The sequence below is a fragment of the Nomascus leucogenys genome, chromosome 19 (assembly GCF_006542625.1).
Source record: "Nomascus leucogenys isolate Asia chromosome 19, Asia_NLE_v1, whole genome shotgun sequence".
In the NCBI taxonomy this organism is placed as follows: Eukaryota; Metazoa; Chordata; class Mammalia; order Primates; family Hylobatidae; genus Nomascus; species Nomascus leucogenys.
Window position 1 is genome coordinate 35,911,203 of NC_044399.1, and position 12,088 is coordinate 35,923,290.

At 55.3% G+C, this 12,088-nt stretch overlaps 1 protein-coding gene and 1 long non-coding RNA gene across 2 annotated transcripts in view; one reads left to right on the forward strand and one right to left on the reverse strand.

Moving 5' to 3' along the window:
- The window catches only part of LOC115831451 (kinesin-like protein KIF1C), a 141,749-nt gene that overhangs the window by 115,416 nt on the left and 14,245 nt on the right, over positions 1 to 12,088 (reverse strand). The gene's annotated exons all lie outside the window — the stretch shown is intronic.
- LOC115831453 lies at positions 1,796 to 3,756 on the forward strand. Its single transcript, XR_004026939.1, has 3 exons — positions 1,796 to 2,060; positions 2,875 to 3,079; positions 3,678 to 3,756. It is a non-coding gene; the product is annotated as an uncharacterized LOC115831453 (long non-coding RNA).

The following is a 12,088-nucleotide window of genomic DNA, read 5'->3' on the forward strand; positions in this document are numbered from 1 at the left end:
GGGTATTTTGCTGTGTGAGTAGTTAGAAGCTCCTGAAAGATCCTGATGGGGGAGTGACATGATCTGAGTCATACTTTTATACAGGATCACATGGGTGGTACTGTGGAGGGTGGACTGTGGAGCAGGCGTGGAGCAGGGCCTGGGCGGTGGCCTGGGAGGGAGATGGTGGGCTGTCTGGACAGAGAATGCAGCTGGAAGGGGAGACAAGTGCCCGGGTTTTGAGTTATGTTTAGATTGAGAGCAGTTTGACAAAGTTCCGGCCGGGCATGGTGGCTCATGCCTGTCATCCCAGCACTTTGGGAGGCCAAGGTGGGTGGACACTTGAAGTCAGGAGTTCGAGGCCAGCCTGGCCAATATGGTGAATCCCCATCTCTACCAAAAACACAAAATTAACCTGACATGGTGGCGGGCGCCTGTAGTCCCAGCTACTCAGGAGGCTGAGGCAGGAGAATCGTTTGAACCCAGGAGGCAGAGCTTGCAGTGAGCTGAGATCGTACCACTGCACTCCAGCCTGGGCAACAGAGTGAGACTCCATCTCAAAAAAAAAAGAATTGACAAAGATCCCCGTGAAATTCCAGTTGAATCCCTTCTCTGACAGCCATTTGCTGTATAAACCTTGGTGGAGGGTGGGGCTCTTCACGCTCCGTGAGGTGAAGGATGAAGGGGCAGCAGATCTGAGAGGTAGGACATCCCGAGTGGCTGAGTTCCATTTGGGCCATGTCTGAGCTGCGTGTGAAACATTCAAGGGGAGCTGTCCACAGCACTTGGATACGTGAGCCTGGGGTTATGGGTAAGTTGGTCTTGGAGATATTTGGAGCCACCAGTGTGCTTAGTTGCATGAGTAAGATGGGAGCCCTAGGAAGAGAGCGGACAATATAAACTGGGCCCAGCACTGGGTCCAGGGGGAACCTAACATTCAAAATGGGGGGCAGGAGCAGGCAAAAGAGGCTGAGAAGGAGCATCCAGAGAGGTAGGGGGGAAACCGGGAGGATGGTTGCTCAGGAAAGAGGGGAGCTGACTCAGCCACGCCTCTCCTGGACCCCTTTGCCTTCTGGTCTAAGGTATGGTTCAGGGTGGGTGTTCAGGAGGGAGAAACCCTTCGGCCTCCCCCTTCCCTATCCCTCTTCCCTCTCTCCTTGCCCTTTTCTTTCTCCCGGCTTCTTCCTCCCCTGCCTCTGTCCTTTCTTTTTTTTTTTTTTTTTTTTTTTTTGAGACGGAGTCTCGCTCTGTCGCCCAGGCTGGAGTGCAGTGGCACAATCACGGCTCACTGCAAGCTCCGCCTCCCGGGTTCACGCCATTCTCCTGCCTCAGCCTCTCCGAGTAGCTGGGACTACAGGCGCCCGCCACCACGCCCGGCTAATTTTTTGTATTTTTAGTAGAGACAGGGTTTCACTGTATTAGTCAGGATGGTCTCGATCTCCTGACCTCGTGATCCGCCGCCTCGGCCTCCCCAAAGTGCTGGGATTACAAGCGTGAGCCACCGCGCCCGGCCTGCTCTGTCCTTTCTACCCTTCCTCCCTCGTACCCCTCTCTACTCCACCCCATTCCTTCTCCTTCCCTCCAGTATTTTGGTTCCTCCCACCTGTAGGCCCAGGCAGAAGCCCAGAGGGAACATGAAGGAACCGTGCAGCTGCTGAAGGTAGGGCGCCTGGAAGTGGCCCCCACTTCCCCCATCTTGGGAGGAAGGCAGGGGACCTCCAGTTAGAACTGAAATGGACTATGGCGGTGGGGAGAGGAGTTGCAGGAGGGGCCCTTAAATGCTCCAGGACCTGGGGAGTCCCCTCCACCACTGGCCTATTTCTCAGGGTGGGCACGGCTGGGCAGGGGGCTCCTAAGTCTGGTGGCAGCAGTCTCCCACTGCTGCCACCCCCAGAGGCTGCCTTCACCCTGAGATATCCTTCCATTTAGGAACTGCTAGTCAGTCCAGGGAGCTGACTGGATGACATCCACTTAGGCCCCCTTCTCCACCTCCCTCTCTGGGTTAGCAACCCACAGCGCTCAGGGTTCTAACCTGTTCTCTGCTTCCTTTCCTGCAACAGTCTACCTTGAATTCCATGCAGGTAGCGCCTCATTCTCCACTTCCCCACACCTCTCTAGGCTGGCTCAGTTGCATCTCCTCCCTCAGGGCCCAGGCAGTCCCACTCTCTCATCCAGCAGAGGGGGTGTCACTGGGAGCAGGCATGAGAATCCATAGGGGGCGGGGTTCCCACAGGACATGTGCGGCTGTCCCCTTGTCCCAGGCCTGCCGCCTTGTCTGTCAGACACTGGGCCTCCCCTCTCTAGCCACCCTGATCATGAGGAAGTTCATCACCAGTCTAACTTAGGAGCCTCGCCATAGTGGCCGGAGAGAGCCCCTGCTATTGGGACTCTCCTCAGACCTGAGAAAACTTCCCGGGCATTGGCCCATTCCCACCGCAAAGACATCCCTGGCTCCCCTGTGGAATTTCCTGCCCACCTCTCTCAGGGAAGGGGTTTGAGATGCTGATTGTGGGAGGGTGATGAGCGGTGGAGCTGAGAAAACTCCTGCGGTGATGGTGGTGATGATGGGGTGGGAATGATCCCTGTTGGCCTAGAAAGCAGCCAGAGGCAGAAGTGCCATCGCCTAAGGCCTGAGGGTTGGTGAGTGTGTGGCAGGCCCCGGCCTTGGCTCTGGAGGGGGCTGGGGTGAAGATATGCCAGGACACAGGCCAGGACTTCACCCTCAGCTCTGATGCATTAAGGACAGTGGGGTGGCCAAGGCAAGGCTGGTGCCTAGGCCTGGGCCTGGGTGGATGGATGTGACCTGAAACCCAGTGTAGGGCTGTGTAGAGATGGCACGGGCTGGCACTGCATAGCTTTGAGGGGCCTGGTGGCTCACGGTGGGTCTTGGCCCAGGCCCGGGTTCGAGAGCTCGAGGAACAGTGCCGCAGCCAAACCTAGCAGTTCAGCCTCCTGGCACAGGAACTCCAGGCTTTCCACCTGCACCCGGGCCCCTTGGATCTGCTCACATCTGCCCTGGACTGCGGGAGCCTTGGAGACTGCCCACCACCCCGCTGCTGCTGCTCCACTCCCCAGCCTTGCCGGGGGTCTGGCCCCAAAGGTACGGTGGACCCCAGTGGCACTGGCCTGGAATCCCAGGCCTGGGCTTTTGTATAGAGTAGGGAGTTCAGGATCAGAGAAGGCCAGCAACTCATCCAGAGTCACACAGCAGGTTAGAGCTGTGCCTGGCTAGAACCAGGTTCTGTTGGGGAAAAATAAAGCCCAGGGGAGTGACTGTCCCAGAGTCTGGCCCAGGCATCGTGGGCCACTGCTCCTCTCCTTCCAAAAGGACCTGAATGGTCAGAGCTAGGGGTTGGGCACTAGGAGTCAGTAGCAGGCAGTGTGGCCTTGTGCAGAGTGGGGGCTCGGGGGTCAGTCGGATCTGGTGGTCCCAGCTCCACTCACTTGGCAGTCGCTATGATTTGAGAATGCTGCTTAACCTCTCTGGGCCATAGTTTCGTAAGCTGTAAGACAGGAATAATTAAATGCATCTCATCAAGCTGTTTTGACGATCATGTGAAATAGTATTGGTAAATCAGCTATACCTCTATTTAGTAAGTTTCTTCCTAAATATTTCCCTTTTTGTAAGGAAGCCCGGCTATGGAGGGCCTGGTCCCCATATCCAAGAAGCGCCACCCTGTCTCCTGCTCCCTCCTCAGGCCACAGACCCCAAGCCCACGTGCCATCTTCTCTAGACCTTGACCTCCCACCAGCTCCCCTGGGTGCTGCACCCCAAAGTCGTCCGAGCCTGCCCCTGCCACCCTCACTGGGGTCCCTCGAAGGACAGCCAAGAAGGCAGAGTCTCTGTCCAACTCCTCCCACTCCGAGTCCATACACAACAGCCCCAAGTCATGCCCTACACCTGAGGTAAGTGCTGGGGTGGGGCCTAAAGTTCTGCCTTTGGCTTGGGGAAGGGTGCAGGGCAGGTGGCCCTGACCTCTTCTGGGGTCCCCAGGAGTTGGGTGGCAACTTCTGGGGGCCCAAGTTGGGAGGTGGGAGGCCTGTGGATTCCTCCTGTGGGCGAGGGGCTCCGGTGGAGCCGCTCCTGCCCTCCACTGCCTGCCTGCAAGCCCCACCTGGGGCCACCCCAGCCCACCCCTGGGAGGTCCAGGGAGGCTCTGGAGTGCTGGGCTGGATGGAGGAGACACTTGGCCACCAGGATCTGCATAATGAGACTGTTCCTAAGAGCGTCTGTAGTGAAAGCAGGTGGTTGTATGAGAAAGCACATGTTCCAGGATTCAAATCCCAGCTTTGCCTTAGGCAAGTCATTGAGCCTTTCTGGGCTTCTGTTTCCTTATCTGAATCTTGGAGCTAATAAAACCTGCCTTCTAAGGTTGTCCTGAGAGTTAAGTGCATAAGGAACATGCCTGTCTCAGTGTGGGGCACACAGGATGTGTGCTCAACAGGGGGCAGCTGTTATTGTTACTAAGTTGCTGGGCATCACTCATAGCTCTGGTCGTCAACTCATCCTTCTTTCTACCCACAAACCGCAAAAGGTGGAAGGGGCAGGTCAGGAGCAGCTCTGAGAGCCAAACGTTCAGAAAGTGGTAGAACGAAGCCCTGGGCCTCTGTTGCCCCCTCGTGGGATAGAAGGGTGGTGCCAGCTTTGGATGTGGTTGTGGAGAGGTTGCCCACTTGGTCCCCTTCTCCCAGGCATTGGCAGAGAAGAGAAGACAGCCTGTTCCCCAGGCTACCCCAGACCTCAAGGAGGGTCAGAGAATCGGGGTGCCCTGAGGTTGCGGTGCCCTGGGCTGTGGGCCAGGCAAGCAGACAGGAAGTTCTGAGTTCCAGAGCTGAACAGCAGACACCCTGTCACTCAGCTGGAAGCAGGGACCTCTCAAGCTCCTTCTGCCTCCCTTCTGCCTCCTTGCTTCCAGCGATTTACAGTTGGGGTGCTTTGCTGAGGTGTTTCTTTTTTCTTTCTTATTTTTTTTTTTAAGACAGAGTCTCGCTCTATGCCCCAGGCTGCAGTGCAGTGGTGCAATCTCGGCTCACTGCAACCTCTGCCTCCTGGGCTCAAGCGATCCTCCCACCTCTGCCTCCCAAGTAGCTGGGACCACAGGCCTGCACCACCATGCCCAGCTAATTTTTGTATTTTTAGTAGAGATGGGGTTTTGTTATGCTTCTCAGGCTGGCCTCAAACTCCTGGCTCAAGCAATCTGCCCTCCTCAGCCTCTCAAAAGTGCTGGAATTATAGGCCGAGCCACTGCACCTGGCAACTTTGCTGAGTTTTTATTTTAAGGAACCAAACCAAACCTCTGTTGACACCCACTCCCCACACCAGCATGGCCTGTGCCCCTCTGAGAGGAGGGAAGTGGCTTTATTTCCTGGCGGGTGCAGTAGAGGCTCAGGGAGGGGTCTGGGTTATCCCCACTGCCCCTGCCCAGGGCAGCTGGGCTCTGCCAGGACCTGCTGTCTCAGGTACTGATTTAGAGGGCATCACGGGGTCCTTGCCACTGGTCTTGTGCAGCATGTATGTGCTCACTTTCCCTTCTTAAAGCAATAGGTCCTCTGGCTCAGCCTGGAAACCTGCCTGCTTGGCGTTTGGCCCCAGGCCCTGAAGAGCAACCAGCCCTTTCTGTTTGCCCCCAGGTGGACACAGCCAGTGAGGTAGAGGAACTGGAGGCAGACAGTGTCGCCCTGCTCCCAGCCGCGCCAGAGGGCAGCCGGGGAGGAGCCAGGATCCAGGTCCTCCTCGCACGTTACAGGTGGGTCCCTCACCCTCACTGCCCCGGAGCCCAGCCCCAGCATTTGGGGTGTAGGAGGGGGCCGGGTGGAGCTAGAGACCTCTGGAAGTGGTGGGGGCAGTACAGGACACAGTGGACCTATTCTAATAACCTAGTTAGGCCAAGGTGGGCGCAGTGAGGGCTCGGCTTTGCTGGTGGTGGACAACACAACCAAGTCTCCGTAAAGGCTCAGTGCAGTGGGGGAGAGAAGACGGGACATGGAAGTGCAGTGTAGGTCACTCTCCTCCCCTCATCTGTGCCTCGCCTAACAGCTACAACCCCTTTGAGGGTCCCAGTGAGAATCCAGAAGCAGAGCTTCCGCTGACAGCTGGCGAGTACCTCTACATCTATGGCAACATGGATGAGGATGGCTTTTTTGAAGGTAGGAAGCTAGTGGGGGAGTCATTCTGTCCATTCCCCTGCCTTTGAGCCCATGTTCCCAAAGACGGATATCCATCCATCCATCCATCCATCCATCCATCCATCCCCTCTGCCCAGCATGCTCAGCCCACCTTAACTTTTTGGTCTCAGCTAAAAGGCATACAGAGACCTAGCGGCCATTGGGGAAAGAGAAAGAAGGGAGTCTGGCTCCAAGCAGGACAGGACAGCATAGTCCAGATGGTGGAGAGAGTGTCACAGGAGATTTTGGCTAGATTCATTTTTGTGTGGATAGTCAGGGCATGGCAGTGTTTCACACTAGTGACACCCGAGGTCAGGTATGCAGCATTTGATGCCGGACTCCAGTCAGGTGTGAGAAGGAGGAATCAGGGTAAAGATCCCAGGGGAAGGTGTTCGCAAGCGATTAGCAGCTGTCAGGGCCAGGCAGGGTGTCTGCTTCAGGGAGGTTCTGCAGCTCCTGTGGGGAGTCAGAGGGCTGATCAGGCAACTAAAGGCAGATGCCTCATTGAGACTGGGCATCATGGGCCTGCGGAAGACATGGCCCTGGGAGACTCTGTCAGGGTGGCCCTGGCCTGGGTACCACCAGGCTGAGTCCATCAGCAGCAGAGAGGATGGCACTGTGTGGAGAATTGGATGGGGCATGGACAGGGCAGGGCGAGAGCCGCAACTGTGTGTAGAGAGTTAGGAACGGGCTTAGCTCCGAATCTGTAACCCTGGAAGCTTGGGAGCCTGCTCAGCTTCTTTTCCCTGGGTCCTCTGCCTGTTACTCGAGGAGCTGCTGGGACCCATGGTACCTGGCTTTGCGGCCTAACCAGTTAAACTCCCTACAGGGGTAGATCACAAAGATCAGAATTAATAAAAAGCTTTCAGGAAAAGAGTACTTTATAAATGAAGAAAAAAAAGACCACCCAAATCAAAAACCAAAACCCAAACACTTTTTTTTTGGAGGGGGGCAGCAAAGGCATAAGTATTAACTAACCACAAATGACTCGAATTTGAACTCTGCGATCTGGGATAAATTGGGATAGACGTAAAGGCACATAGACCACGGGGGGCAGATGCCGTATTCCCTGTCCAACCGTAGCTAAAGGACTGCTTCCTCTATGTCTGGGCCACCTAGGCTGTTCTCAGCTGCGTGGGCTTCTGGAGCATGTGCCTGACTCCGGCCCAGGCTCCAGCTTCAGCCCTGCAGGCTGGAGATCCTCTTAGTGTGAAGACTCCTGCCTTTGTCTCCCACTCCACAGTGCTGGTGCTTATGATCGTTTCCTAGGGCTGCAGGAACAATTACCATGGAGTGGCTTGAAACAATAGACATTTGTTCTCTCACTGGCCTCTTCTGGAGGCCAGAAGTCTGAAATCAAGGTATTGGCAGAACTGCATCTCCTTGGGGGCTCTAGGGGAGGTTCTGTTCCTTGTCTCTTTCAGCTTATGGTGGCTCCAGTTGTTCCCTGGCTTATGGCCACCTCACTCCAGTCTCTATCTGTGGTCACCATCGCTGCCTCCTCTTAGTGTTTCTCCTCTGCATGTCTCTTATAAAAACACCACTTTGGGAGGCCGAGGCTGGCGGATCACGAGGTCAGAAGATCGAGACCACGGTGAAACCCCGTCTCTACTAAAAATACAAAAAAATTAGCCGGGCGTGGTGGCGGGCGCCTGTAGTCCCAGCTACTCGGAGAGGCTGAGGCAGGAGAATGGCGTGAACCCGGGAGGCGGAGCTTGCAGTGAGCCGAGATTGCGCTACTGCACTCCAGCCTGGGCGACAGAGCGAGACTGCGTCTCAAAAAAAAAAATAAAATAAAATAAAAAATAAAAATAAAAACACTTGTCATTAGATTTAGGACCCACCTGGGTAATCTAGGATGATCTCATCTCAAGATCCTTAACTTAATTACATCTGCAAAGACGCTTTTTCCAAATAAGGTCACGTTCAGGAGTTCCGGGGATTAGACCATGGACATGTTTTTGGGCGGCCACCATTCAACCCTCTACAGTGCTTATTTTATCAGCGAATTTATTGGCAGTCCCTCTTGTTTCTTCAAGTTCCTTACTTTTTTTTCTCCTGGCATAGGCAGACAAAGATAGGGTGGAGGTGAGGGGCACAGATGACTGTTGGGGGAAACTCCAGGCCCCACTGCATCTCAGACCTGCCTACACTCACCCCTCTCTCCTAAGCCCTGGCTCGTGCTCCCTCTTCCTCTAAATAAAGCACACCAGCTACCAGCTGTCTGTTTCCTGAGAACTTCTTTTTTTCTTTAAATTGACCATGACATTACATGCTGGGTGCTCAGCTTCCTTGACATCCCTCAAACAACAACAGCAAATGTTTTAAAATACTCTCTTGTCAAGTCTTCAGGAGAACTGACGCAGGTAAGAAAACATAACCATTGGTGGCTGCCTGGATTGACTGCTGTCAGTCATGCTTCTAGACACAGGCCTGCTGGGGCTCCTGATCCTTCTAGAACTTACAAGTGACGATTTCGCTAGCACTTACTTCATTTGTCTCTAGAGATTCCTCCTTTACCCTGCTGAGTTGGTTGTCTCTCTCTCCCTCTGTGGATGTCTGCTGTTCACAAAGGGAAGTTGAGGGGCACCCCGGCCCCTATTCCTCAGGCCCAGGTAAAACCCAATCAGCAGAATTTTTTTTTTTTTTTTTTTTTTGATACAGCATCTTGCTCTATCACCCAGGCTGGAGTGCAGTGGCGCGATTACGGCTTGTAGCTTCTGCCTCCCGGGCTCAAGCAATCCTTCTTCCACCTCAGGCTCCCGAGTAGCTGCAACTACAGGCGTGCCACCACTCCCAGGTAATTTTTGCATTTTTTGTAGAGATGGGGTTTTGCCGCGTTGCCCAGATTGGTCACAAACTCCTGGGCTCAAGCGATCTGCCTGCCTCATCCTCCTGAAGTGCTGGGATTACAGGCATAAGCCACCATGTCTGGCCCGTTTTCTCATCCTGACCTGCTTATTTTTTAAAACTTTAATATGAAATTATGAAATTATTATTGCAATTTTTAACACAAAAGTTTCCAAATGTACAGAATACATCTGAATACTTATATACCCAGCACCTAGATTCAACAATTGTTAAAACTTTGGCGTATTTGCTTTATCTATATGTAGGTTAAACATGATTTTAAAAGCATTATGATATTTTACCTTGAAATACTCCACATGCTTCCTTAGAACATGAGATTCTCCTCCATCCTCGCAGCCCGATTGTCACCTGGTGGCTTATTAGAATCACAGAATCTCAGCCCCATTCAGACCCAACCGAGTTAGAATCTGCATCTTAACAAATCTCAGGTGATTCATATGCAAGTTAAAATCGAAGAAGCACCGTCCTATAGAACCAAAATACTATTATCAGACCTATGTCTAATCCAGATCTTTACTGCTCTTGTCTTTTATTTTTATTTATTTTATTTATTTATTTTTATTTATTTATTTTTTTGAGACGGAGTCTTGCTCTGTCGCCCAGGCTGGAGTGCAGTGGTGCAATCTCGGCTCACTGCAAGCTCCGCCTCCCGGGTTCACACCATTCTCCCGCCTCAGCCTCCCGAGGAGCTGGGACTACAGGCGCCCGCCACTGCGCCCGGCTAATTTTTTGTATTTTTAGTAGAGACGGGGTTTCACCGTGGTCTCGATCTCCTGACCTCGTGATCCGCCTGCCTCGGCCTCCCAAAGTGCTGGGATTACAGGCGTGAGCCACCGTGCCTGGCTGCTCTTGTCTTTTAAAAGAATTGACAGTTAAATGTTGATTTGAATCAAATGCTGAAGATCACCCACTAGCAGTTGCTAAAATGCACTTATTATATTGTTTTTTCTTTATCTCCTCTCTGTCTTCCCCTGCCCTGCCCACTCCTGTCCTCCTCCTGCCAGGAGAGCTCATGGATGGCCGAAGGGGCCTGGTCCCTTCCAATTTTGTAGAGCGTTTGTCGGATGATGACCTCCTGACCTCCCTCCCTCCAGAGCTGGCCGATCTGCCCCACAGCTCAGGCCCTGAACTCAGTTTCCTGAGTGTAGGTGGGGGTGGCAGCAGTAGCGGGGGCCAAAGCAGCGGAGGACGGAGCCAGCCTCTCCTGCCATGCCTTACCCCCGCCATCTGGTGGTCCTCAAGCAGCTGGCCCACACAGCATGATGCTGGCCTGGGAGCCGCCTCCTGAGCGAGTGGAGCTACACGGCTTCCATATCTGTGTGAATGGGGAGCTGCGACAGGCCCTGGGGCCTGGGGCCTGAGGCGCCACCCAAGGCTGTGCTGGAGAACCTGGACCTGCGGGCCGGGCCCCTTCACATTTCTGCTCACAGGCCCTGAGCAGCCGGGGCAGCTCTGACCCACTGCGCCGTTGCTTGGTGGTGGGTGCCCGGGCCGGAGTGGTGCCCAGCCAGCTGCGGGTCCAGCGGTTGACAGCCACATCTGCTAAGATCACCTGGGTGCCCGGCAATAGCAACTTGGCCCATGCCATCGACCTCAATGGGGAAGAGTGCCCACCTGCCAGCCCCAGTACCTGCTGGGCCTTCTGCCACTTACTGCCTGGCACACCCTATCAGGCCCAAGTGGAGTCTCAGCTCCCACCCCAAGGGCCCTGGGAACCAGGCTGGGAGAGGCTGGAGCAGCGGGCTGCCACCCTGCAGTTCACCACCCTCCCAGCAGGTATGTTGGCTTGGGCCCTATTGTCCAGAACACCCAGGAGGCCAGGCCGTGGGTGACGGAAGAAGGGGACCCTGATCTTATTTGCGTTATCAGGGAAATAGCAAATTGGGCAGGTATCTCTGATGGGGAGCGTCCTGCATCACTGGGTCTTGTGCCTCCCTGCCCCCAGGCCCACCTGATGCCCCTCTGGATGTGCAGATCGAGCCTGGGCCCTCCCCTGGGATCTTGATCATCAGTTGGCTCCCAGTCACCATCGATGCTGCTGGCACATCCAATGGTGTCCGGGTCACAGGCTGTGCCATCTACGCTGATGGGCAGAAGGTATGGCCCTGCCCACTGTACCCTGGGAGTGGGGGTGGGTCCCTTCTTGCTATGCTCAGAGGCCTAGGCTCTCTGGCCTGGCACAGAGATGCCCAGCCCCTGGCATTTGGGCACCATGAGGCAGATGGGTTAAGAGCATGGGCTTTGGCAGCACATGACGGATTTTAGAACTGTTCCATCACTGAAGCCATGTGGCCAGGAGGATGAAATGAGATAGGCCATGCAGAGGGCGTAGCACAGTACCTGGCATAATGCTAGCTGCCACTGCTGTCAGTGCCTCCTCACGCTTGGCTGTCTCAGCTTCTGCTTCCTATCCTGTGCCCCCTCCACCCTGCAGATATGGAGGTGGCCGCGCCCACGGCAGGCAGTGTACTGGTGGAGCTGTCCCAGCTGCAGCTGCTGCAGGTGTGTCGTGAGGTGGGCGTGCGCACCATGTGACCCCACGGGGAGTCGGCGGACTCCATCCCGGCTCCTATCACTCCTGCCCTGGCTCCGGCCAGCCTGCCAGCCAGAGTCTCCTGCCCCTCACCGCAACCAAGCCCAGAGGCCAGAGCGCCCCTTGCTTCAGCCTCCCCAGGGCCTGGAGGCCCCAGCTCTCCTCTCCAGCACCCTGCTCCCCTCGGAACTCAAGAGCCTCCAGGAGCACCCCCTGCAAGCCCTTCCAGAGAGATGCCAAAAGGGTCCCACGAGGACCCTCCAGCACCTTGCTCCCAGGTACCCTGTCCGGGGAGAGGGGAGCAGGTGCAGGCTGGCAGAGGGACCTGGGCTTGGGTCCTTCCTCAGTGCTCTCTGTTCCAGGAGGAGGCTGGGGCAGCAGTGCTGGGCACCTCAGAGGAGAGGACAGCCCGCACATCCACCCTGGGTAAGAAGGACCCTGGCCCCGCAGCTCCCTCACTGGCCAAGCAGGAGGCCGAGTGGACTGCAGGAGAGGCCTGCCCGGCCTCCAGCTCCACCCAGAGAGCACCGGCCCAGCGGG